General features: G+C 40.1%; 1 pseudogene; it reads right to left on the bottom strand.

Moving 5' to 3' along the window:
• Positions 1–22,143, bottom strand: part of LOC135881535 (small ribosomal subunit protein eS8-like) — an 80,119-nt pseudogene extending 57,976 nt beyond the window's left edge.
• Positions 22,144–24,071: the final 1,928 nt, after the last annotated feature.

Genomic DNA, 24,071 nt, shown 5'->3' on the forward strand with positions numbered 1-24,071 from the left:
TGGATTACCTATGCCAATGAGAGAACCCCTTCCTGTCAGCATAGATACTGTTTACACTGAAGTTCTACAGCAGCATTTTAGCATTTCAAGCGTAGACAATCCCTGAACTTTGCATGAATAAGAACTGAATAAACATTGAGTAAGAGATTTAGAATTTGATCCATTATTACTACTGAATTGGACAGTCCCAAGACAGTCCCAAGAACGGGTTAATGAAATCAGGCATTTAGCTAAGAAACAAAGAAACAAAGATGAGAACTTCTAGTTAAAGATGTAATTCTCTGCACCATCACCTTATCATAGATACTCAAATGCGAGAATGGGCACCAGATACTCACACACCTACTAGTGTATACAAATTCTACATCTACTTGTGGACTTATACACATAAGTACCCACCCCCCCAGTACTACACCAAATAATTGTATATGTAATTTTATATGTAGTTGTATATAGAACAATGCTGTAGTTACTTGTGTATATTCTTATGTATAAGTACTGCATTTTGATCTTGAACATAATACTCCATCTAAAACTTGCATTCCTAACTGTATATTTTACCTTTGTGGTAATTTCTTGTAAGTTTCCTGATAAAATAAAAATTAAAAATGTCTGAATTTATGATTTCCAAAGAGATATTTTCCATGCCCAAAAATGCATTTCACTGTTGCTTTGATTTAAAAAACAACATGCAGTTGATGTGAAAAACATGATCACTGAAAATTGCAAATACAAATACAAACATCTCCACAAAAATTCCACTGAAAGCAGTTTCTTTGAGTGCCCGCCAGCATATATTATACTGTTGTTCAAAACCACAGGAAATAAAGGCTTGTCATGTATCCCTAAATATCAATATCCAGCTTTTACCTATCACTAAAATTGCATTGTGTCTTTGTGGCCCAAAAAGGTATAGATGTGTTCAACATCACATAGGAATGAATTTAAATTATTAACAGTAAGTGTGAGAATAATCACTTGCTTAATATTAATCCAAAAATTGCAATGAATGGTGCCAAGAGGGTGGGTGGGTGGGGTTGTTTTATGACATAGACAAAAGTTTATTGGAAGCTTTTTCAGAACTCTAAATGCACTGTGATTTATATAGAACAGTAATAGAGACAGCTGTGGAGATTGTTCTGAATGAAAAATGCTTTTGTAGTGTATAGCTAAGATTAAACAGCCACTCCATTGAGCTGCCAAATACAAATAGGACCTATTACAGCCATTTGGTCAAAATGTTCTTCTTAACCTACTCAATGAAGAAATGGAAAATAAATATAAAAGGAATATTAATAGACAAGAGATTCTCCAAGAACACCTAGTTATAAAGACCAAAAAAATATAAAAAGTTAAACAGGCAGGTTCTGTTTTGCAATGAAATTGGAATAGTTGAGGTTTAAAAAAAAAATAATCATGGGATTATTCTAGAACTGCCACAGGCTAACAAGCATTAGCTATCCAAAGGCCCAATTCTGTAATCCTTGGTCGGGCAAACTCCCACTGATTTGTGTTTTGATTAAGCTGGAGCTGCAGGATCAGGCCCTAAATCTGAACTACTGTCAAGCATGAAGGTAGTCTGTTAATTTGCTTGGGAAAAAATGCAAAGAAAACCCCTGGGTTGTATTTCTGGTCATTCTAATGTCAAAATGGAAAGAAAATTGAGGCAGTCCAGTATCAGGACTATTTACAATGGCTGTCCCATTTATTCATAATACATCCACTAATTTTTTTTATCCTATACTTTTAGTCAATTACTACTTATTACCAAAACATTAATTTGAATCCTCACATAGGTTCTTGGCCTCAATTTCTTCTTTACCAATTTAACAAATATTAGTACTTAAGAAAAATGAACCCTATTAATCTACATACTTTTAGCTCAGCAATTGTTCAAGTGATCCATTGTTACAGTTCATCTAATCAAACAGTAGTCTCAGTTCACTTCCTGATGATATGTACATAAACATCATTTATCACAATAAAAGCCGGCATGCCCACATACGCTTAGCTGGCTATACCAGCCCATCTTCTGTTTTAGAACAGTGAAAACTCTTTCCTTGTCTTTCTGATTTTCTTGAAATGTTTAACTTTTATGCAGATTTTCTGAATCAGTTTCCTTAAATATATTTGTATTTATTTGCTTTTTTCTGGTATGGTTTTGCAACAGGACTATGATTGTTAATTAAAGCCAAGTGCATCAATCCAGTATCTCTGGAAAAAGTTTCAAGTAAAAGGGGAAAAATATGAAAGCAGATTTATTGATTTTCATTGATTTTGGTTTGATTGAATTTTGCCTACTCCACGCTGATGTAGCTTTACTGATAAGGGACTTGATTTTGCAGTGAGCTCAGTGCCAAGGACCTATTGTCTGTGCAGAGCTTCAAGGAACTCAGTGGATATTGTTGAATGCTTAGCACTTTTGAAAAATCAGTCCACTTAGTTAGATACCTACACAGGGATTTAGGAGACTAACCTTAGGTGGCCATTTAAAGAAAGAAACATAAATGTCCATAGTGCAATCTTTGTAACACTATATGTTGACTGTGGATTTATCATTATTATTATTATTACCACCACCATCACAACCTCTTTTTAACATAACACCTTTAGAAAGGAATCCTAACACAAAAATTGGCTAGTTGAGTGCTGTGTGAGAGCTCACTATAATATCACTTTGTCCATTTGTTATGTAATTTTATAGCTTCTATGATTATTGTGCAGTTACTGAGTGTGTCACCACTCTAGGGTGCATTAGCTGTACTCAGAATGTTTGTCATTCAGATTGTCTACCCTCCATGACTTTAAACTACATACAACTTACATTTAACAACAAGATATACAATAGAGTACATATCCATAGGGCCCGTTTCTGCCAAACTAACCTCAGGGTGAGTAGAACCTCACTGCACAAGCAGGGTTCCATTTATTACAAATAAGATTGGCAGAGCTGGGACTGCAGTAACTACTGAACCCACTGCTCTCATTGTCAGTTTATGCCACACTTACATTAAATCTATGTAAAGAAATTCTTCATGAAGTCTTTCAGCCAAATCTTACTCTGTGTTGGGGTGGTGGTAGGGGAAGGAACTCTTTCATCCATATCTGCTCCCATGTACCTGTACAACTGCAGGGGAATGGGATAAATTAATGCCTCAGTCCAGGACAGAAATTCCAAAGGGAGGCCATGAGGATTAGTGGATAATGTTTTAAACTGCCAGAAGTCAGAAGACTTTGATTCTATCCTCTTTGTGCCTCTATTTCCCTATCTTTCTTTTTTACTTAGAGCTAGATTCACAAAGGATATTAGTCACGGTGATTCTCAGCGTCACCAAGCCTAACTTTTAGGTGCCTAGAAAAATCACTGGGATTTCACAAAGCCTGAGTCAGGCATCTGTGCAATGAATGGAGGGACAGGTGCCTACCAATGGGATTCACAAAAGCCACCATGCTCCTCCCCTAAAATAGACAATGAGAGATGCCAAAGTGAGGGAAGGTTGTGTCCTAAACCCTGCCCCTCTTTGTGAGTTTGGTGCCTAAGTCTAGCTGGAAAGTGGTGCCTCCTCCTGCTTATGATTCTTTACTGCAAACCCTCTCTTAGGGTTAGCACCCGTGCCATTTTTGCAAGAAGCCAAAGGACAATGACTATAATTTTACAACTTCTAGCCAAGTGGGTAGGGTATTAACTGGGAACGTGGGAGACCCCATGTTCAATTTCCCCCTCCACTGAGGGAGAGAAGGTATTTGAACTGGGATCCACCACTCAATCTCAGGTAAGTGACTTAACCACTGGGTTATGGGATACTTCTGAGGTGGGACACACTGTCTCTCCTGTTGAAGCTGTTCAACAATGGATAAATAATTTACAAAGTCACAGGAGCAGGGGGAGTGCATCATCACAGCTCAGATGAGTGCTCTAATTACTAGGCTACAGTCATTTTCCTGCTTGCATGCTCGCTCTCTCTGACCCAGTGACTCATTTATTCACAGGAGAACAGCTTCAACAGGAGAGGCTGAGGGAATCCTGTATCTGAATGTCCCACAACCTAGTGATTACAGCACTCACCTGAGAGGTAGCAGATCTCTTTTCAAATCCCTTTTCCTGTCAGGCACTGGGAGGACTTGAACCTGTTATCTGCCTCATCACAGGTGAGCACCCTCATTACTGGGCTAAAAGTTTGAGGAAGGATCCCCTCTCACCCCCAGCCATTGTGTGTACCTAGGGAAATATTACTGCAAAAATGTAGGCTCCAAGCAAGGTTAGGCACCTATAATATTTGGAGGCAGCTGAACAGAGTTTTTGTGGTATCTTAGTTCAGTCTGATTCTGGGACTAAGGTGCCTAAAGTGGCAGTTAGGCAGCAAAGTCCTTTTGTGAATCTCACCCTTAGTTTGTAAGCTCCTTAGGACAGGGACTGTATCTTACCACATATTTGGATAGTGCCTAGCACCATGGTGCCCCATTCTCAGCTGGAGCCTCTGGACAGAACTGTAATACAATTAAATACTACTCCTACCACAGGCAGGGGCCCTCATTCTGATGCAGGATTCCATTGACTTCATCGACCTTAGCTTTTACAGTTCCTGAGGTTTATTCCAACTCTACAACTGTAACACATCATTAATCCTTTATTACATTTTGTGGTATTAATAATATAGTCACAAGAGTAAAATTACAACCTTTATCAGAAAACCAGAGCAAATTAAAAAAATATTCATTATTACAAGACCATAGATGTTCTTATACTAGCGCAGCAATACCACGAGGGAGGCAATGGTACAATTAATATAACCTTAAGGACCAGATTATAAAATACACAATCTGCCTCACCCCTAGGGAGTTCTAGGATGAACGGGGCCTTAAAAGGCAAAGTCTCTGTTCTAATCACCCAGTGTGCAGGTTAGTATGCATATCGCTTAGTATAGTACAACCTGTTCCTTTCATCAGGCTGGTGTGCAGGGGAGGCAGAGCCATGCTTCTGCCTTCTCCACATCTATCCCCACAGGCCAGTAAGAGGAAGTAGTTCCCGCGCTGCCTAGAACACACAGCTATTGTAGCTGGCCCTTGCCCAAGAGGCCAGACAGAAAGGTGCAGTGCACCCAGCAGTACACCTGTATTCGGCCAAACCCCCAAAATGAACTTTATCGAATGATGTCAATTTTCATCTGTTGAGAAGTGGGCTCAGAATTTTGAACTGTACTATAGATAATCTATAGTTCTAAGGGTGAACACCAATAAAGTCTGTTTGGCTGGTATTGTGAAGTGCTTAGTGAGCTGCACAACACTTTAGAGATGCAAATACTACATTGAAAATAAGAATAATATCCAGGATCGCACCTCTAAACCAAATATTCTATGGGGGGGTGGCTTACATAGCCTGATTTTCATGCTTCTGACTGCCCTAACTTGAGCCCTGGTTGCAAAGACCTCTAATGGGCAGCATAGAAGCTAGTGTATAGTCCAGTCATAGAAACACCTTGACTTCACCTCCTCTTGCCCTCAGCTTGTCCTCCATACAATCTCCTATACCAATGCTTTTTACTGGGTGACGGGGCTCAAAGCCACCATTAGTTGGCTCTGCAGCTCTCATAAAAACCTTCTATGCTGGAGGTCTCAGATTGGTAGGTTTCAATCTAGATAAAGCTTTGAATGTTATAATGGTAAGTTCAGTAATTAATTGCCCCAAATCTTTGTGTACACAATAACGTGGAGGCAATGGTGGAATGCTGCAGTACACTACAAGACAATACCTGGGTACAAACTCCAGGAGGGATCTGAACCACTGAAAACCAGTTACAGACAATCCCAAAACAGCAATTACAATCCCCAATGGTCCAAACTATTAGAGAAGCTGCTGACAAATCAAATATGATCAGGATGGAACAATGACCACAACTCAAGTGATCATTGATCACTCATCAGTGAAATCTTTGTATTGCAGGCCAACCTGAAGACAGTTCGGAACCGATCCAAGAAGCTGCCAGCCTTGAAAAGAAAAAGCTTCCAGCTTCTCAATAACATTCCCTAAAAAGAGAAGGCTAAAAACTATTATTGATGAGGGTGGTGGCATTAAGTGAGAGTTTATGGTGGGAAAAAATGAATGCTTGCTAATATGAAACAACTCTAAATCCTCTCACCAAACAAAACATTCACTATCCTAATGAGATAGCCAGCACCTCTGAGGCTTTAAAAAACAAAACAAACAACAAAAAAACCTGTAAGGAAGGTTCCACCTTAGAATTTCATGGTTCTCAAGTGGGTGATGACTATCTCAAAAGAAAGCACAGAAAAGCTTTCCAGACCAGCAATTGCCACTGACAACTTGGACTGAAACACTGAATCAACTGGAAATGCCCTGACAAGAAAGATTATCAATCCTCATGGTGAGTTACTGATGAGACTGTCTCAAACTAGTGACCTTTCAGCCTTAGCAAATTTCTCAGTCTCTCTCCCAGCTACAGATATATTTATTCTTTAGACTAATCAAAAGAAATATTTAATAAAAGGAGTTATACCAGTTTAGACTAGCTGAAGATTTGCCCCCAAATCTTCCTTGGAACTTCAAGTCAATAGCCAATCCCACATCTTTGCACTGATTGTGTCACATAGTGTTCAAGACTGGTCTTCAATCTTCATTTTTTAAATGACTGAAAATATCAAACAAACTTAAAAGGAGCTAAATAATTCTTCTCACTTATAGGTTCAGCTTAGAACCCATAAGTGAGAAAGCTTCTAAGGGACTGTATCTACAACAAGGGAAATTGTCTGAAATGTTCCCACTATTGCAAAGAGCAGTTCTGCTTTATCAGAGAGAGCAAAATTGGGAACCCTAGTGAAGGGCTTATTTTGTTCTGTAAGCAGATCTAATTCACATGATGTTAAAAATAGTAGAGACCCATCTACAGGTAGGTCTCCCAACATTGCTCAAACTAGGATTAACAACACAGTGGGGAATCTTAGAAAAGTTCCATAGTATAGACAGGACTAGAAATATTATTTAAATGTCTTGGAAATGAATAATAAGGCTGAAGAGAGCAGGTTGGCTAACTACTCATCTGACAGAGTAGTCATGCCTCAGGGGACAAGAACACCTAAGAGAACAGACTGATCTGAGGCCTTCAAGCAAGTCATCCCAGCAAGACACAAGAGCCAACAGTGAATGAAAAGCAATAAAGAAGAGGTCAGGTTTCACAGAGAAGGTTTTTTTGTTTGTTTGTGTGTATATTTAACCATTTTAAAAGGTGTTTAATGCTCCTCACCAACACAACACAAATGCACACACATTTGCAAACTTTTTAACAATGCCTGAACAAATCTGTGTAGGTCAAGTCAATATTATTTGGAATAATATAATTTTAATCCTTTTCTCTACCCTACTGCCTGGCCCGCACTCCTTAGTGCAGCACCCAGTGGGTAAGAAACCTGAAGAGAAAAGGATGAGATTGGAATAAAGCAGATTCCAGAAGATATGAGAGAAGTATCAGGCTCCAGGCCACCTGGTAAGTTTAGAAGTGGGTTTTTTTTTTCAATTTAAGTTAATTGTCCCATAGTTACATGGGAATCTTTCCATTGACTTCAATGGGCTTTGGATCAGTCACTTGGCAAACAGACATTCCAGCTCACAACATGTATCTGTAGCAAGGCTCTTTATAGATACAAAGTAAAATATGAGCCCTGTGATTCAAAAATTGCATTTTTAGATTTCTGGTGGATATGGGAAGTATAAGAAGAATACTATTATTGTTTATTAATTGTATTAGCATAGCCCCTAGGATGCCAGACATGCACCAGGCCCTGATTGTGCTAGGCACTGTACAAACAGAGAATAAAAGATGGTCCTTGTTCCAAAGAGCTTATAATCCAATCTATCATAGATACTTATATGGGCCCAATACCACTTATCTGGGTACCTCACAGTCATCTATGTATTTATCCTCACATCACCTCTGTGAGGTAGGGAAGTGCTATGATCCCCATTTTTCCAGATAGGGAACTGAAGCACAGAGTGATGAAGGGTCAGATTTGAAAAGGTTTTAGGCATCTAAATGATGCCAAAATGCACCTAGGGAAATTTTCAGTCACTTAGGTACCTAACTCACATTGAAATCATGGAAATTTCATATCTAGGTAGTTTGTTTGGAAAATTGCACTAGGTGCCTAAATCCTTTTTCATATCTGGCCTCAACTTGCCTAATATCAAACAGGAAGTCTGTGGCAGAGCAGGGACTTAAACTCAGGCTTCCCAAGTCCTAGACCAATATCCTGGATCTATTCTGCTTTCAGGGACTGTTCAGAAAAAAAGAAATCCATATTGTAGTTTCTGTATATTATTTTCCATAGATAGCTGTGAAGTGAAAATTATAGCAAAATTAGGTTGGAACTGGCAGAACATTATGCACCAAAAGTGTTTATCAAACTTTAACATCTGTGAGCATGGAAAATCATACATGATTAATTTTTCTTTGTTTCCATATCCTCCTGCAAAACTGCACAGCTTGTCTGCTTCAGCATAGCAAGGCATTACAGAGGTAGAATGCAGTAATTCTTTAAAATCAAAGTGAGTATAACAAGATTGTTCAGGAAATTTTCTCAATATCCCCTATACAGCTGACCGGGCAACTGGTCAACTAGTGAGGCATGTTCACATTTTTACAGTTCCTGCACTAAGCATTACATTACTACTATGTCCAGTGCATTAGATTTTACATCACCTGACATTCTTTACCATTTGGGTGTACATGAGCAGATTGCAATGTACAGACCTGGCCTTTTAAACCCAAGCAGTCCTTGCCCACGTGACTAATTCCAATTAAGCCAATAGGATGACTTGCTTAAGTAAGAGTTTGCAGGACTAGAACCTGTATTTTATCCCCTTAAAAACAACAAAAATAATTGTGTAAAGAAAAAATATCATATTTCACAAGTGAATGTTTTGGGGGTTATGTTTTAAAATTACATGCTTTCAAGATGAGCAGGCTCTATGATAAAAAAATCTGATTTGTTATTGTTGCAGTGGCATACATATACCTACATATTATATCTAGGTCCCAGGGGAAATGACTCTTGATAATGGGCCAAATTCTTCCCTTAACTGAGCAGAATTAGGCCCAATGTTTTCAAGCCTGGGGAAGGTTTGATCATAACTGGAGTGAGAGACAAGGGCAGAGGAGTGTATGTTAAGTTTTCTCCTCATATCGCATCCTCTGCTCGCTTATCTTCAATGACACTTTCAAAGGGAATATATTGCCTTCTCTTCCTGTATGGAGATATGATATACTCAAGCAGGAACACCAGAGGAGACAAGTAAGTTGTTATGACTACCGTGGAAGATTCAAAATTAATCCAGAAATCTGAGTGTTACATAAAACAGATAATGGAATTAGAGAGAATCACATAATGGTAAAAAAATAATAATAATAATAAGAGTGCACTAGTCAATGCTCCCACACCATGCTGTTATCATCCCTTCTGGAGCATTTTTAACTGCCTGATTGTACCAGGCTGTTAAAGATTGTGGTTAGACAGAGACAGGTCTGTGCTAGCCTATCTGCAATTTGTACTTTCTGCCATATGCTGCTGAAGTGAAATCGGAACATTACATGACTTCATGTTACTGACAGTGAGCTAGAGGATGTTTGCTGTGTATACTAGTGCCACCTACAGTGGGCTGACTGAAGCTGTTGGGTTTCTGATTCTCATTTGTTTCAACAGTGCAACAGCACTGAACTGAACATAACTAGTTAGAACAAGCAACATAACATTCATCTGAAACATATGAAAATATACTTAAAATAGCAAAAGGAGCTGTTTCATTATACAGACAAGTTGGCACAGAAGATAACAATGCTATTCAGACAATGAAACAATCAGGCAGACAGATCAAAATAGAGGGATAGAGACCACTAAACTGTCAAGCAGTTGCAACCCAAACCAGCTGACGTTTACTGACAGACATGCAGCCAGATAACTGATAAATTATATAGCATGGAGAGGTAGACGATCCAGAGATGGATACATTAGATTAAATTTTTGTGCTTTGAAATGAGTCATTTTATCTCGTTAGACTGTTATTATTCCATTTTCAACATACTATAGCCATGATTCTTGTTATTTTGTGCTAACTCTATCTGCATGTGTTTGGTAAAAGGAAAGTATAGGAATCAGCATTAAAAAAAAGAAGAGAAATTCAACAGAGAAAGTGGCAGCCAGACATGTGTGTGTTTTCTGGGAAAGGGAGCTTTTGTGGTTAAGGCCCTAGATGGGACTCAGATTAGAGTTCATCTTCCATGTCTGTCACAGTCTTCTTGTATGATTTTGGTCAAGTCACTTCGCTTCTTTGAGCCTCAGTTCCCATCTGTAAAATAGGGTAATAGTTCCTTTCTCCCACTATTTGTCTGACTTGTCTGTTTAAACTGTAAGCTCTTGAGGGAAGGAACTCTCTTAATATGTGCATGTATAGCACAGTTCTTGGCACAATGGGGTCCTGATCTCAACTGGGACCATAGATGCTCCTAGAATACAAATAAAATACTTAAAACATTGTTCAAAATATTTAAAAAAAAATCATGTATAAAATCACAGACATCACAATAATCCCATAACAGAAATGTAATGCTCTTCTTTTTTGTGATATCACAAGAGGTGACACAGGAAGTCTGGATAGTTAGGAATTAAACATAGATCTACTGGATCCCAGTCCAGTGTATTTACTAGAAGACAATCTATCCTCAGACTGCAGTCTTACCTACAGCCCCACTGCAATGTTTCCAGGAACACAGGAGATCATCCTACTTCATTCCACAAATTTAACAATAAAGACTGCTGGTATAAAGGAGCAAATCCTCCCCCAACCCAAGGAGCTATGGTTATCGCCTTTATCAAACCCCTGTTCTTCACCAACTTGCCCTTGGAGATGGGGAGGGATAGCTCAGTGGTTTGAGTATTGGTCTACTAAACCTAGGGTTGTGAGTTCAATCCTTGAAGAGACCATTTAGGGATGTAGGGCAAAAATCTACCTGGGGATTGGTCCTGCTTTGAACAGCGGGTTGGACTAGATGACCTCCCGAGGTCCCTTCCAACCCTGATATTCTATGATCTTACAAGCCAAAGGCTGAGCTTTAGGCTTGGATTCAGGCCCCTAGAACAAAAGCCTGTCACATGGAAATTAGCTTGTTGCTGAAAGATGCTTTTAGCACCACTAGAGCCTAGAGTTTCTTAAATGAAAAGCAACTACTACTGAGTCAGAATATTTATGGCCCAAAAGATTGCAGGACATCAATATTAAAGCATTAGAATGATGTTAAACTAACATTAAGAATAAGCTACACCCACAAAAGCTAAGATTAAAACTCTCACTACTCACACTCCTCATTTTATGTAGTTTATGAAGCATTCATGATAGGTATGTTAGACCACTTACCAATGAACGGTTGGTGGCTGGAGGGGCAGGATGAATAAAACACTGGGAGTTGTATTTTCTCTTCACGAAAAATCCCTGTTGAGCTATAGAAAAGCCAGGAACTGCAAGTATGAAAATATTAATGCTGAATTCATTACCTATTTGTATTAGTTACACCTATTTGTATTACAGTTACACCCTGAGGTCACAACTGAGAGGTACCTCATTGGACTAGGAGATGTACAGAAGAAAAGCAAGGCAGTTAAAACTCCAAAGAGTTTACAATTAAAACAAGAGAACATCAAAACATAAGACCAGTCAGAGTGGATCAGACAAATATCCATCTAGCCCAGTATCCTGTCTCTTCCAGTGGCCAGAACCAGAGCTTCCAGGAAGTGTACGGAACAAGGCAATTTTTAAGACATCTACCCTGTTTTCCCCTCCTGGCTTCTGGCAGTCAGAGGTTTAGGGTAGCCCTGAGGATGGGCCTGTATCAATGACCATCTTGGCTAATAGCCATTGATGGACCTATCCTCCATGAGCTTATCTAGTTTTTTTAAACTCAGTTATACTTTTGGCCATCACAATATCCCATGGCAATGAGTTCCACAGGTTAACTGTGCATTGTGTGGAAAAAGTACTTCCTCCTATTGTATTAAACTTGCTGCCTATTAATTTCACCAGATGACACCAGTTTTTGTATTGTGGGAAAAGGGTAAAAACACTTTTCTATTCACTTTTTCCACACCGTTCATGATTTTATAAATAATCATATCACTCCTTAGTCATCTCAGAGAACAGGGGCCGCTAACGGAGTTTCAAGAGGGAGTTTGGAAGGGCAGTGGGAAGGGGGCAAGGTACACTTGCCATTCTTTAAAACCTTTAACCTAAACTATAATCAAATCTTCTTGATTTAAACAAAAACCCTTTCATTAACCTAGGTAGCTGTAGGAGAGATTGCAGGCAGAAGCCCAGCAGCAGATTGGGGGCCATCCAGTTTATTGCGCTGAGTGCAGCATGTATGATTACCTGCCCTGTGTGTGTGTGGTGTATGTGTGCATTCGGTGCAAGGAGTTCCTGGCCCTCAGAAACCGAGTACAGGCTTTGGAGGCCAGGGTGGTGGAACTGGAGGAGCTAAGGGAGGCAGAGAGGTATGTTGATGAGGCTTTCCAGGACACTGTAGATTTGTCCCACCTCTGGTCAGACAGCCCCTGCACTGTTAAGGAGGATGAAAGGCTCGGGGAAGGAGAGCAGTCAACGGGAGCAGAGGGAAACCTTCCCATAGTTGGGACCCTCCTTCCAGATGATGTCGGGGTATCCTCTCGCACTGAGGTTACCTCTCCGGGGGAGGAAACTCTAGTCATTAGGAAAAGGCAGATGTTAATAACGGGAGATTCAATCATTAGAAACATAGATAGCTGGGTTTGTGATGACCGGGAGAACCGTATGGTGACTTGCCTGCCTGGTGCGAAGGTAGCGGCTCTCTCGAGGCATCTAGATAGACTTATGTGTAGTGCTGGGGTGGAGCCGGTGGTCATGGTACATGTAGGTACCAATGACATAGGGAAGGGTAGGAGAGACGTACTGTAGGCCAAATTTAGGCTGCTAGGAAAGAGACTGAAATCCAGGACCTCTATGGTAGCATTCTCAGAAATGCTTCCAGTTCCACGCGCAGGGCCAGGTAGGCAGGCAGAGCTTCAGAGTCTCAATGCGTGGATGAGACGATGGTGTAGAGAGGAGGGATTTAGATTTATTAGGAACTGGGGAAACTTTTGAGATGGGGGGAGCCTATACAGGAAGGATGGGTTCCAACTAAACCACAGTGGATCCAGACTGCTGGCACTTAACATTAAAAATGTTGCAGAGCAGTTTTTAAACTAGGAGATGGGGGAAAGCTGATTGCTGCAGCGGAGCACGTGGATCGGACAGAGACTTCTCTTAGAGGAGAATCTATTGATAGAGATTCTCTAGGTTCTAGTCAGGAGGAGAGGATGGAAGAGGATAAAGTATGGGCCAGATCAGATGAGAAACATTCACATAGAAAAAATCTGACACATCAGAAAAGGGCAGACAAATAAACAGTGACAAGTTTTTAAAGTGCTTGTACACAAATGCTAGAAGTCTAAATAATAAGAGGATATTGATATAATAGGCATCACAGAAACCTGGTGGAGTGGGGACAATCAATGGGACACAATCATTCCAGGGTACCAAATATATCCGAAGGACAGAACAGGTTGTGCGGGGGGAAAGGGGGAGTGGCACTGTATGTGAAAGAAAATGTAGACTCAAATGAAGTAAAAATCTTAAATGAATCCACATGTTCCATAGAATCTCTATGGATAGTAATTCCATGCTCTAATAAGAATATAACAGTAGGGATCTATTATCGACCACCTGACCAGGACAGTGATAGTGCCGATGAAATGCTAAGGGAGGTTAGAGAGGCGATCAAAATAAAGAACTCAATAATAGTGGGGGATTTCAATTATCCCATATTGACTGGGTACATGTCACCTCAAGACGAAATGCAGAGACAAAAATTTTCGATACTTTAAATGACTGCTTCTTAGAGCAGCTGGTACAGGAACCCACAAGGGGAGAGGCAATTCTCGATTTAGTCCTGAGTAGAGCGCAGGATCTGGTCCAAGAGGTAACTATAACAGGACCGCTTGGAAATAGTGACCATAATATAACAACATTTAACATTCTTGTGGTGGGAAGAACACCTCAACAGCCCAACACTGTGGCATTTAATTTCAGAAAGGGAAACTATGCAAAAATGAGGAGGTTAGTTAAACAGAAATTAAAATGGACAGTGACTAGAATGAAATCCCTACAAGCTGCATGGACACTTTTCAACGACACCATAATAGAGGCCAAACTTAAATGTATACCTCAAATTAAAAAACACAGTAAAAGAACTAAAAAAGAGCCAACGTGGCTTAACAACCATGTAAAAGAAGCAGTGAGAGATAAAAAGGCATCTTTTAAAAAGTGGAAGTCAAATCCTAGTGAGGTAAATAGAAAGGAGCATAAACACTGCCAAATTAAGTGTAAAAATGTAATAAGAAATGCCAAAAAGGAGTTTGAAGAACAGCTAGCCAAAACCTCAAAAGATAATAACAAAATGTTTTTTAAGTACATCAGAAGCAGGAAGCCTGCTAAACAACCAGTGGGGCCCCTGGACGATCGAGATACAAAAGGAGTACTTAGAGACGATAAAGTCATTGCGGAGAAACTAAATGAATTCTTTGCTTCAGTCTTCATGGCTGACGATGTTAGGGAGATTCCCAAACCTGAGCCGGCTTTTGTAGGTGACAATTCTGAGGAATTGTCACAGATTGAGGTGTCACTAGAGGAGGTTTTGGAATTAATTGATAAACTTAAGAGTAACAAGTCATCGGGACCAGATGGCATTCTGAAAGAGTTCTGAAAGAACTCAAATGTGAAATTGCGGAACTATTAACTATGGTTTGTAACCTGTCCTTTAAATCAGCTTCTGTACCCAATGACTGGAAGATAGCTAATGTAACGCCAATATTTAAAAAGGGTTCTGGAGGTGATCCCGGCAATTACAGATCGGTAAGTCAAAAGGCAGTACCGGAAAAATTAGTTGAAACAATAGTAAAGAATAAAATTGTCAGACACATAGACGAACATAACTTGTTGGGCAAAAGTCAACATGGTTTCTGTAAAGGGAAATCATGTCTTACTAATCTATTAGAGTTCTTTGAAGGAGTCAACAAACATGTGGACAAGGGGGATCCAGTGGACATAGTGTACTTATTTTTCCAGAAAGCCTTTGAGAAGGTTCCTCACCAAAGGCTCTTATGTAAATTAAGTTGTCATGGGATAAGAGGGAAGATCCTTTCATGGATTGAGAACTGGGGGAACAAAGGGTAGGAATAAATGGTAAATTTTCAAAATGGAGAGGGGTAAATAGTGGTGTTCCCCCAAGGGTCAGTCCTAGGACCAATCCTATTCAACTTATTCATAAATGATCTGGAGAAAGAGGTAAACAGTGAGGTGGCAAAGTTTGCAGATAAGACTAAACTGCTCAAGATAGTAAAGACCAAAGCAGACTGAAGAACTTCAAAAAGATCTCACAAAACTAAGTGATTGGGCAACAAAATGGCAAATGAAATTTAATGTGGATAAGTGTAAAGTAATGCACATTGGAAAAAATAACCCCAACTATACATACAATATGATAGGGGCTAATTTAGCTACAACTAATCAGGAGAGAGATCTTGGAGTCATCGTGGATAGTTCTCTGAAGACGTCCATGCAGTGTGCAGCGGAAGTCAAAAAAGCAAACAGGATGTTAGGAATCATTAAAAAAGGGATAGAGAATAAGACGGAGAATATCTTATTGCCCTTATATAAATCCATGGTATGCCCACATCTTGAATACTGCGTACAGATGTGGTCTCCTCATCTCAAAAAAGATATACTGGCATTAGAAAAGGTTCCGAAAAGGGCAACTAAAATGATCAGGGGTTTGGAATGGGTCCCATACGAGGAGAAATTAAAGAGGCTAGGACTTTTCAGCTTGGAAAAGAGGAGACTAAGGGGGGATATGATAGAGGTATATAAAATCATGAGTGGTGTAGAGAAAGTGAATAAGGAAAAGTTATTTACTTGTTCCCATAATATAAGAACTAGGGGCCACCAAATGAAATTAATGGGCAGCAGGTTTAAAACAAATAAAAGGAAGTTCTTGTTCACACAATGCACAGTCAACCTGTGGAACTCCTTGCCTGAGGAGGTTGTGAAGGCTAGAACTAGAACAGGGTTTAAAAGAGAACTAGATAAATTTATGGAGGTTAAGTCCATTCATAGCTATTAGCCAGGATGGGTAAGGAATGGTGTCCCTTGCCTCTGTTTGCCAGAGGGTGGAGATGGATGGCAGGAGAGACATCACTTGATCATTACCTGTTAGGTTCACTCCCTCTGGGGCACCTGGCATTGCCACTGTCGGTAGACAGAATACTGGTCTGGATGGACCTTTGGTCTGATCCAGTATGGCCATTCTTATGTTCTCTAATTTTTTTAGTCTTTCCTCTTATGGAAGCTGCTCCATATTCTTGGCTCATACCGTTCCATATTCTGTTTCCCATCTCTGACCCTTTTCCAGTTCCACTATATCCTTTCTAAGATGGGATGACCAGAACTGCACGCAGTATTCAAGGTGTGGGCGTATCATGGATTTATATAGTGGCATTATGATATTTTCCATCCCTTTCCTAATAGTTCCTAAATTACACTTTGTGACCATTGTTCTGCACTGGTCTAACATTTTCAGAGATAAAAGTAATGCCAAGATCTCTTTCTTGAGTGGTAACATCTTCTCTATAACCCAGCATTATATAGTAAAAGCTGTTTTATCTAGCACTTCACCAAGCAGAAAACTCTATAAACCAGCATTTCTGATCTTCATTGAAAGTCCGGTTTATAGTCCCGTTGGTGTGGAGCCGGCAGGGGGTTGGGGCATGGGAGGGGGTGCTGGATCCAGAGGCCGCTTACCTCGGGCAGTTCCCTGCAAGTGGAGACCTGTTCCGGCGGAGGTGCGGCAGAGAGCTCTGTGCCCTGCCCCCGCCTGCAGGTGCCACCCCTGCCCTCAGGCACCACCCCCACAGCTCCCATTGGCCGCTGTTCCCAGTGAATGTGAGCTGGAGGCAGTGCTCGGGGCAGGGGCAGAGTGCAGAGCTGCCTGCCATGCCTCCGCCTAGGAGCAGCCGGGACAGGTCGCCGCTTGCGGGAAGTCGCCCAAGGTGAACACCCCCCAGATCCAGCACCCCACACCCCCTCCCACACCCAAACTCCCTCTCAGAGCCCACGTCTCGCACCCCTTCCCTCACTCAAACTCTCTCCCTCTTAGTTAACCTGCATTTTTAACTTAATGGCACCCCCCATTCCCACAACATGCCGGATAAAACAGCTTTTACTGTATATGCATATTCCCTAATGTATATTTTTATACTTACTGATGTTGAATTTCATCTGCCATTTTGTTGCCCAGTCACTCAAGTTTTTGAGATTCCCCCTATAACTCTTTGCAGTCAGCTTTGAACTTAACTATCTTGAATAATTGTTTATCATCTGCAAAATTTACTATGTTGAACAGCACAGGTCCCAGTAAAGATCCTTGGGGACCCCTCTTTTTACCTCTCTCCATTGTGAAAAACGACCATTTAAAAGATAGGAAACAAGGGGTAGGAATAACCATGTGAGGACCTTCCCTCAAAACACATAACTACTTAGTTTCTTTACGAGCTTTTGGTGAGGGCTTTCTGAAAATCCAAGTACACAATATCGACTGGAGCACCCTTATCCACATACCTGCTGACTCCCTCAAAGAATTCTAATAGTTTGGCGAGACAGGACTTCCCTTTACAAGAGCTGTGTTGACTCTTCCCAACAAGTCATGTTTATCTATCTGATGATTCTGTTTGTTACTGTAGTTTCTACCAACTTGCCCATTACTGACGTTTGGCTCACCAGTCTAACTGCCAGGATCATCTCTAGAGCCCTTTTAAAAAATCAGCGTTACGTTAGCTACCTTCCAGTCATCTGGGTACAGAGGCTTGTTAAAGTAATAGATTACATACTACAGTTAGTAGTTCTGCAATTTCATATTTAAGTTCCTTCAGAACTCTTCAGAGAATACCATCTGGTCCTAGTGACTTTTTACTATTAAATTTATCAATTTGTCCCTAAACCTCCTCTATTGACACCTCAATCTGGGACAGTTCCTCAGATTTATCACCCAAAAGAATAGCACTGATATGACAGGAAGGATAATTATCCCAATTCTAAAAAAGAAGAATAAATGACTTGCCCAAAATCACACGAAGTTTGTGGCAGCATCTCTTAAGATCAAAGCTAGTACCTTTTAGGGCTGTCTGAATAGCTGAATTTTGGCGTGATGCTGGCAGTCCAGGTGCTAGCTCATGCCAAGGCCCTGGGCCTTACTGAATACTGACAAATGCATAGCTGGAAACCAGTCTGGCTTTCCTGTGTGTTACTATTGTTGAAATGGATATTAGAGTTATAAAAATGTGTTTAGACTTTATGGAATGATGGTAGGATGCTACATATATTAATCCAAATACCTGTATCCCATGTTAAAAGGTAATGTTTAAATGTTTTCTCTGCAACTATAAAAATGTCCGCTAAGACTGCAAATTCCCCACAGTCAGGGGAGAAGCATTACCAAGTGTGAAATGCTAGTTTACCACAGGCAGGGTTATCTTCTCCCCCCCAATAAAAGAAGGTTTACAGACATCAGACATTGTGGACAAAAGACTGTTGATTGCTTCCTCTACACACCTGAAGAGGGTATGTGCACAAACCTGTGTCCTATAATACCTTGAATGCTAGAGGAAGGGAATAAAAATGCGTATGAAGGATAAATTGGTATTGTTTTGGTGTCTGGACTCTGAGGGGCAAAGATTCCTAAACATAAGCAAGAGCTCTCCAAACTGCTTGGCTTGGCTTAGCCATAGAGGACATAAAAGCTTGCTTATTATAGAAGCTTCTATTACCTTTTGAATTTAAGATTGTACCTCTTTTGTGTGTGTATGTTTACCAGCTTTAATGTTGTAAATTTCTCTCTTTTAGCTAGTTAATAAATATTTAGTTAGCATGTTACAAGATTGGCTACAAGTGTGTTCTTTGGTTTGAGATCTGAGGTAAAATTGATCTGTCCCCCCAGAACCTCCAGTCTTCCAGCAAGTACAGCTGCTAAGACTAGAGGAATTTAGCCCTAAGCATACTTCATCCCAAACAATGTGATAATGTAAGACTCCACCACCTATATATCATGTTTGTTATTGTAGTGCCAAAAGACCAATCAAGAACGAGACTCAATTGTGCTAGGTTTTGTACAAACACCCAGGTAATCTGACAACATTGAAATTCATGAGATTAAATACATTAATCCATATTACACACGTTAAATTGTGATACAAATGTCTCGTAGTTCAAGAATTTAGATCTTAAAACCCATGAAAAATTACATTTTGCATTGCCAAATGATAAGATAATTTTGGTCTGAAAAGTGAAGAAAACATCATGGTTCGAACTGGGAAGGAAATGTGTTAAATAATTGGGAAAATTTTGTGAAATTTCTCAAATAAATTGTGCATTCCATTTATGGTTTCCTTAACTCTAATAATGGATAAATGCTGTTGTATGTCTGATATGCCTAATGTATTATTTAAGATGGTCAAAATGAAAGGGAGCTGAATTCTGTTCTAATTAAAGTTTATAGTTTGGACAATGGAGAAGATTAAAAGCATACCTTGGGACCTGCCTTTCGTTTTCATGACCACTAAACTTTGGTCAAGATTTTTCGGTGCCCAACTTGAAATCTTAACGCGTCTTTGATTTTCAGAAAGTGCATCAATCCTCTCCTTCTCAAAATCTTCAACAAGTTTAAGGTGTTTCCACTCATTTCAAGGCACTTTTTATACTGCAGAAGAGTGGTATAAAGGGACCTTATTGTAAACACAAATTAGGCTCTGTGTTCTGAATGCAATCTGTTATTAAAATTAATAATACATAAAAGCCCCAGATGTCAAACATTTCATGTATTTACTCTAACTCATATTGTGTACTGAATTTTTTTCTAAAACACTGAATATTTTAACCTTGACAATAGTACAATTGTATACAAGTCAGCAAGAGCTTGCCTTATTCTTCTATCCTTTGCATGGCAATGGCTGGAGATAACATTCATACATGAAGGGATTAATAATCATCTAATTTATTATATATGGAAAATTATGCAGTTCAGTGAAAAGGTTGTAATTTACCTGTGAATACCATTAATCTACAGTAAACTAGATGTGAAAGAATTCTGGATTGGTGTCACTGATTCAAGACGCATTGTTTCCACTAGTTGCTGGCATGTATGTGAAGAGCATGGAGTACCTCAATGCTCTTGATGTAGCATTTTGAGGCAAATTAAAATGATCTATAGTAGTTGACATCATGTAGATATCATAAAACAGCCAGGCTGCCGTAAATAATATCTGTCTTGACTTGGGTAATGTAATATAACAGAGAAGTGAGTTTTGCAAGGCTTTGCGTTGGATGGATGCATATTCTTTAAGTGTTACACTCAAAGAAAAAAACTTGTCAATATAATCAAGCCTTTTTTTTTAAATGGAGTCTTTAGAATATGTACACAAATTACAATTCCTAATGGCAAATGTTCAAATTTATCAAGGCCTGTTCTCTTTCTAGGTAACTCACAGTATAGGAACCGGGACTTAAATCTTCAGGGGACTTCAGAAACAGCAAGCTCCAGTTGAAATTTACTTTACACAGTTCCTCCACCAGAAGTTAAGCAGAACTTTTATCCCTCCCTGCAACTTCCCAGGCCTCTTCCACTCCTCTTAGATATCCAGCCACCATACCAAATTCAAACATCCGAAACTGAATTTATCTTTCTTCCTAGTCTCTTCTAACACTCTTTGTTTCCATTGACTGACTCCTCTGCTCTCTATACCCCCATACTCTTGGCATAATCATAGTCTTCTTTCTCCCTCTCCTCATTATATCCAGTCCTTTTGATTCTTGCTCTTTGCTATTCACCAAGTTTATTTTTTCATTATTATCCACAGTGTTAAAAGTGTTATCCAAATTCTGGCTTCATTACAGTGGCAAGAGGTGAGAGGCAATATGCTGTTACTAAAGTCAGCTTCCCCTTCAGCCACTCACTCTATGTCACCTTTTTAATCTTGAATTTCTCTACTGAATCTCTCTCCATTCACCCCCTCTCTTATCCCACCAAATTCAAACTCCTTACCATCACTTGTCAGGACCTCCATAATCTAACTCCATGCACACCCATTTCTCCCATCAGCCTCCTTGCATCTTACATGCTTCATACTCTTTTGCCTCACTATCCCATTTTGTCTTTTTACTCATTTTTTCTTTATGTTCTGTCAGGCTACCTTTACACCTGAAACTCTCCTTTTCATCCTTCAAATCTTTCATTAACACCACTTCTTCCAGTCATCCTTCCTCTGACTTCATCTCCTCTTCAATTATCTCCACACCTTCTCCCCCTTTCCCAAACATTTGTCCTCTATCTCATCTTATTTGTCTTGCTAATACAGATTGCAAGACTTCTGGGGCAGAGGAAATATATTTTATATGTTTTGTGCCAAAGTCAAACTGGACAGCTACCAGAGGGTAGTGGAATTGGTCCTTCAGGATGCTGCTGATCTTGGCATTCTTCTTCTGCTAGTCATATTTCTTCTGGATCTTCTTCGAATGCTTCTTGTTTAAGATTTCCTCCTCTTCAGGAGTCAGTTTAGCACCCTTCTTGTGTCCAAGGGGCAAGGCATAGCGGGCTTCATACCACTGTCGATATAGGGTTCTAACAATAAGAATGATACAGTTGTTCACCAGGGTCTTTGTCTGCACCAGCTCATTGTTGGAAGCATTGTAGATCACATCAGTGATTCTGGTCTTGTGAGGGGCAGCATTCAGAGCCCCAAGAGAAGTTGCCAATGTTCAACTGCAGAGCACCATATTTCTTGTTGCGACCATGAACCCTCACTATGTGAATTGGCATGGGCCAAACTTGGTGTTGGCAGGAAATCGCCCAACTCAGACTTCCTCTTCTTGTGGTAGGGCTTCCTTTTGCCCCCAGACTTGTGACGCTTGTGCCACTTGGAAGGCAGATATATCAGCCCTAGAATAGTAATTACCCTTTTCCCCACCATGAGCTGAAAAGAGGTTACTTAAGATCAACTAGGGACACTGGAGTTCAATTATGGGCTGTGTGTGACCATTAAAAACCCCTTCTTCTGGTGAGGAGGAGGGAAGAGAGGAGAGACAAGCTGCAGCAGGGCTAGTGGCAACAGAGAGAAAGACTTCTCCCTGGGTGAAAGGCTGCTCTCTTCCCTATAGGGGAAACACCCTATCTAATGGACTGTTTGGGGAAGGACTGGTACTCAGAGGCCAGCATAACAAGTCAACACCCCAGAGATGGGGCAGGGAGAGATTCCCTTTTTGTGTTATGAATTTGTGTGGGGTTTTTTTGTTTGCTGAAGAGCATTCCTTGGGCTTACCCTGGGCCCACCTTGTAAAAACTGAAAAATAAAACCTAAGTGAGGAATAAAAACTTTCCAGAGTGGGACTGATTTACTCCAGGGCCCCCTTTGGCACAGGGAGAAATGCTGAGCCCAGCAAGGTAAAGGAGGTACCTTGCCAAGGTTTGTAAAGAACCAAATACATTTACATCACTATATAAAAGTTTGATAACAGCCATAAAGTCCACCTCTTAAAATTTTAAGATATTTGACATCCACTAAGTACTAAGATTTGTTGTCAATGCAAAATGGAAGCTAGGTAATGAGAAATTTAGGATGTTTAGAAGTGTGTGAATGAGAAAAGAGAAGTAGACTTGCACACAGTATATAAAGGAAGGCTAGGAAGACAGTGAGTAAGCAGGTTTTGGAGGATTCATGGCTGGAATAGAATCATCAAGGCTGGAAATTAAAGATAATAAATCCAACGTGGGGTTTTTTGGTGGACATTTGTCAAAATACCCTCTGGGCTGGACAGAGTAAAATGCTGAAGAGAGTAAAGAATTGGTTCTTTCTTATGGAGAGAATAAAATCAGTTATATAATAGGAAAAGGCAATGCTGGAATAAGAGAAAAATATATTCCTACCATTTTTCAAGTTATAGCCCCAGTGTTAGTCAAAACTAAGTCAAAAAATAATTTTTTTCTGAAAGTTCTCTCTGTAGTGTATATAAGAAAAGAGTCCTCTGGGCAGTATTTAATTCAAAGGAGCAAACCCCCTAAAGTGCAGAGCCCATTGGATCAACACTTGTTATGAACCAAAACCACTATGTAGGACCAATCTGTGGCTGACATTGAAATAAATGAAGCTACACAGATTTAATATAGCTGAGGATATGCCTGAGTTAATGGTTCAAAGGTAGTATACTTCAGATAGTGAATAAGGGGATCAAATGGGCCTGATTCACCCCTAGTAAAACTATTGAATTGAGTGGAAATACAGAGATTTCTCACTTTGAAAAACTGTGGATACATTTGAAGTGAGGTTTCCCAATTCCCATTACCCATAGGTGTCATAAATAATTGTCTACTCACTCAGCAGGTCTTTGCCACTGGAGATTTGAGTAGCTGCATGTGCATATCTGGACAAGTGATCAATGCAGAACTTAAACACTTTAAAGTTGGTTGCCAGTGACACCTACCAGGGATTACCTTTGAAATGCAGTTTCCTCCAAGGCAGCCAAAAATCCTACCCATATGATACAAGTTGACTAAAAGGTAAGAGCCTGGCAGAATGGCACCCAAGAATGATGCTCTCCATGGAAAGGTTTGTTTCGGGGGTCTATTCCTGCAAAACAAACATCTCCCTGCCCCCGAGGAACGTTAAGGATGAGGAAGGGGTTCATCTCTAGATTCCTAAAAATGTGGTTGCTGGATATAAATGGGGTAGAAGCTGGGATTTCAAGGCCAAACTCCCAGGTCCCTCCTCCAGCTCAAGGGGAATAGCTATTGTAGGAAACATGTCACCACTTGGTAAATTTATTTCTATTCAGATCAGAATTTGATCCCAAATATTCCTATGTCCACATCTTGACCTCCAATCCTGCTAACATACCGTGAAGC

The sequence above is a fragment of the Emys orbicularis genome, chromosome 7 (assembly GCF_028017835.1).
Source record: "Emys orbicularis isolate rEmyOrb1 chromosome 7, rEmyOrb1.hap1, whole genome shotgun sequence".
In the NCBI taxonomy this organism is placed as follows: domain Eukaryota; kingdom Metazoa; phylum Chordata; order Testudines; family Emydidae; genus Emys; species Emys orbicularis.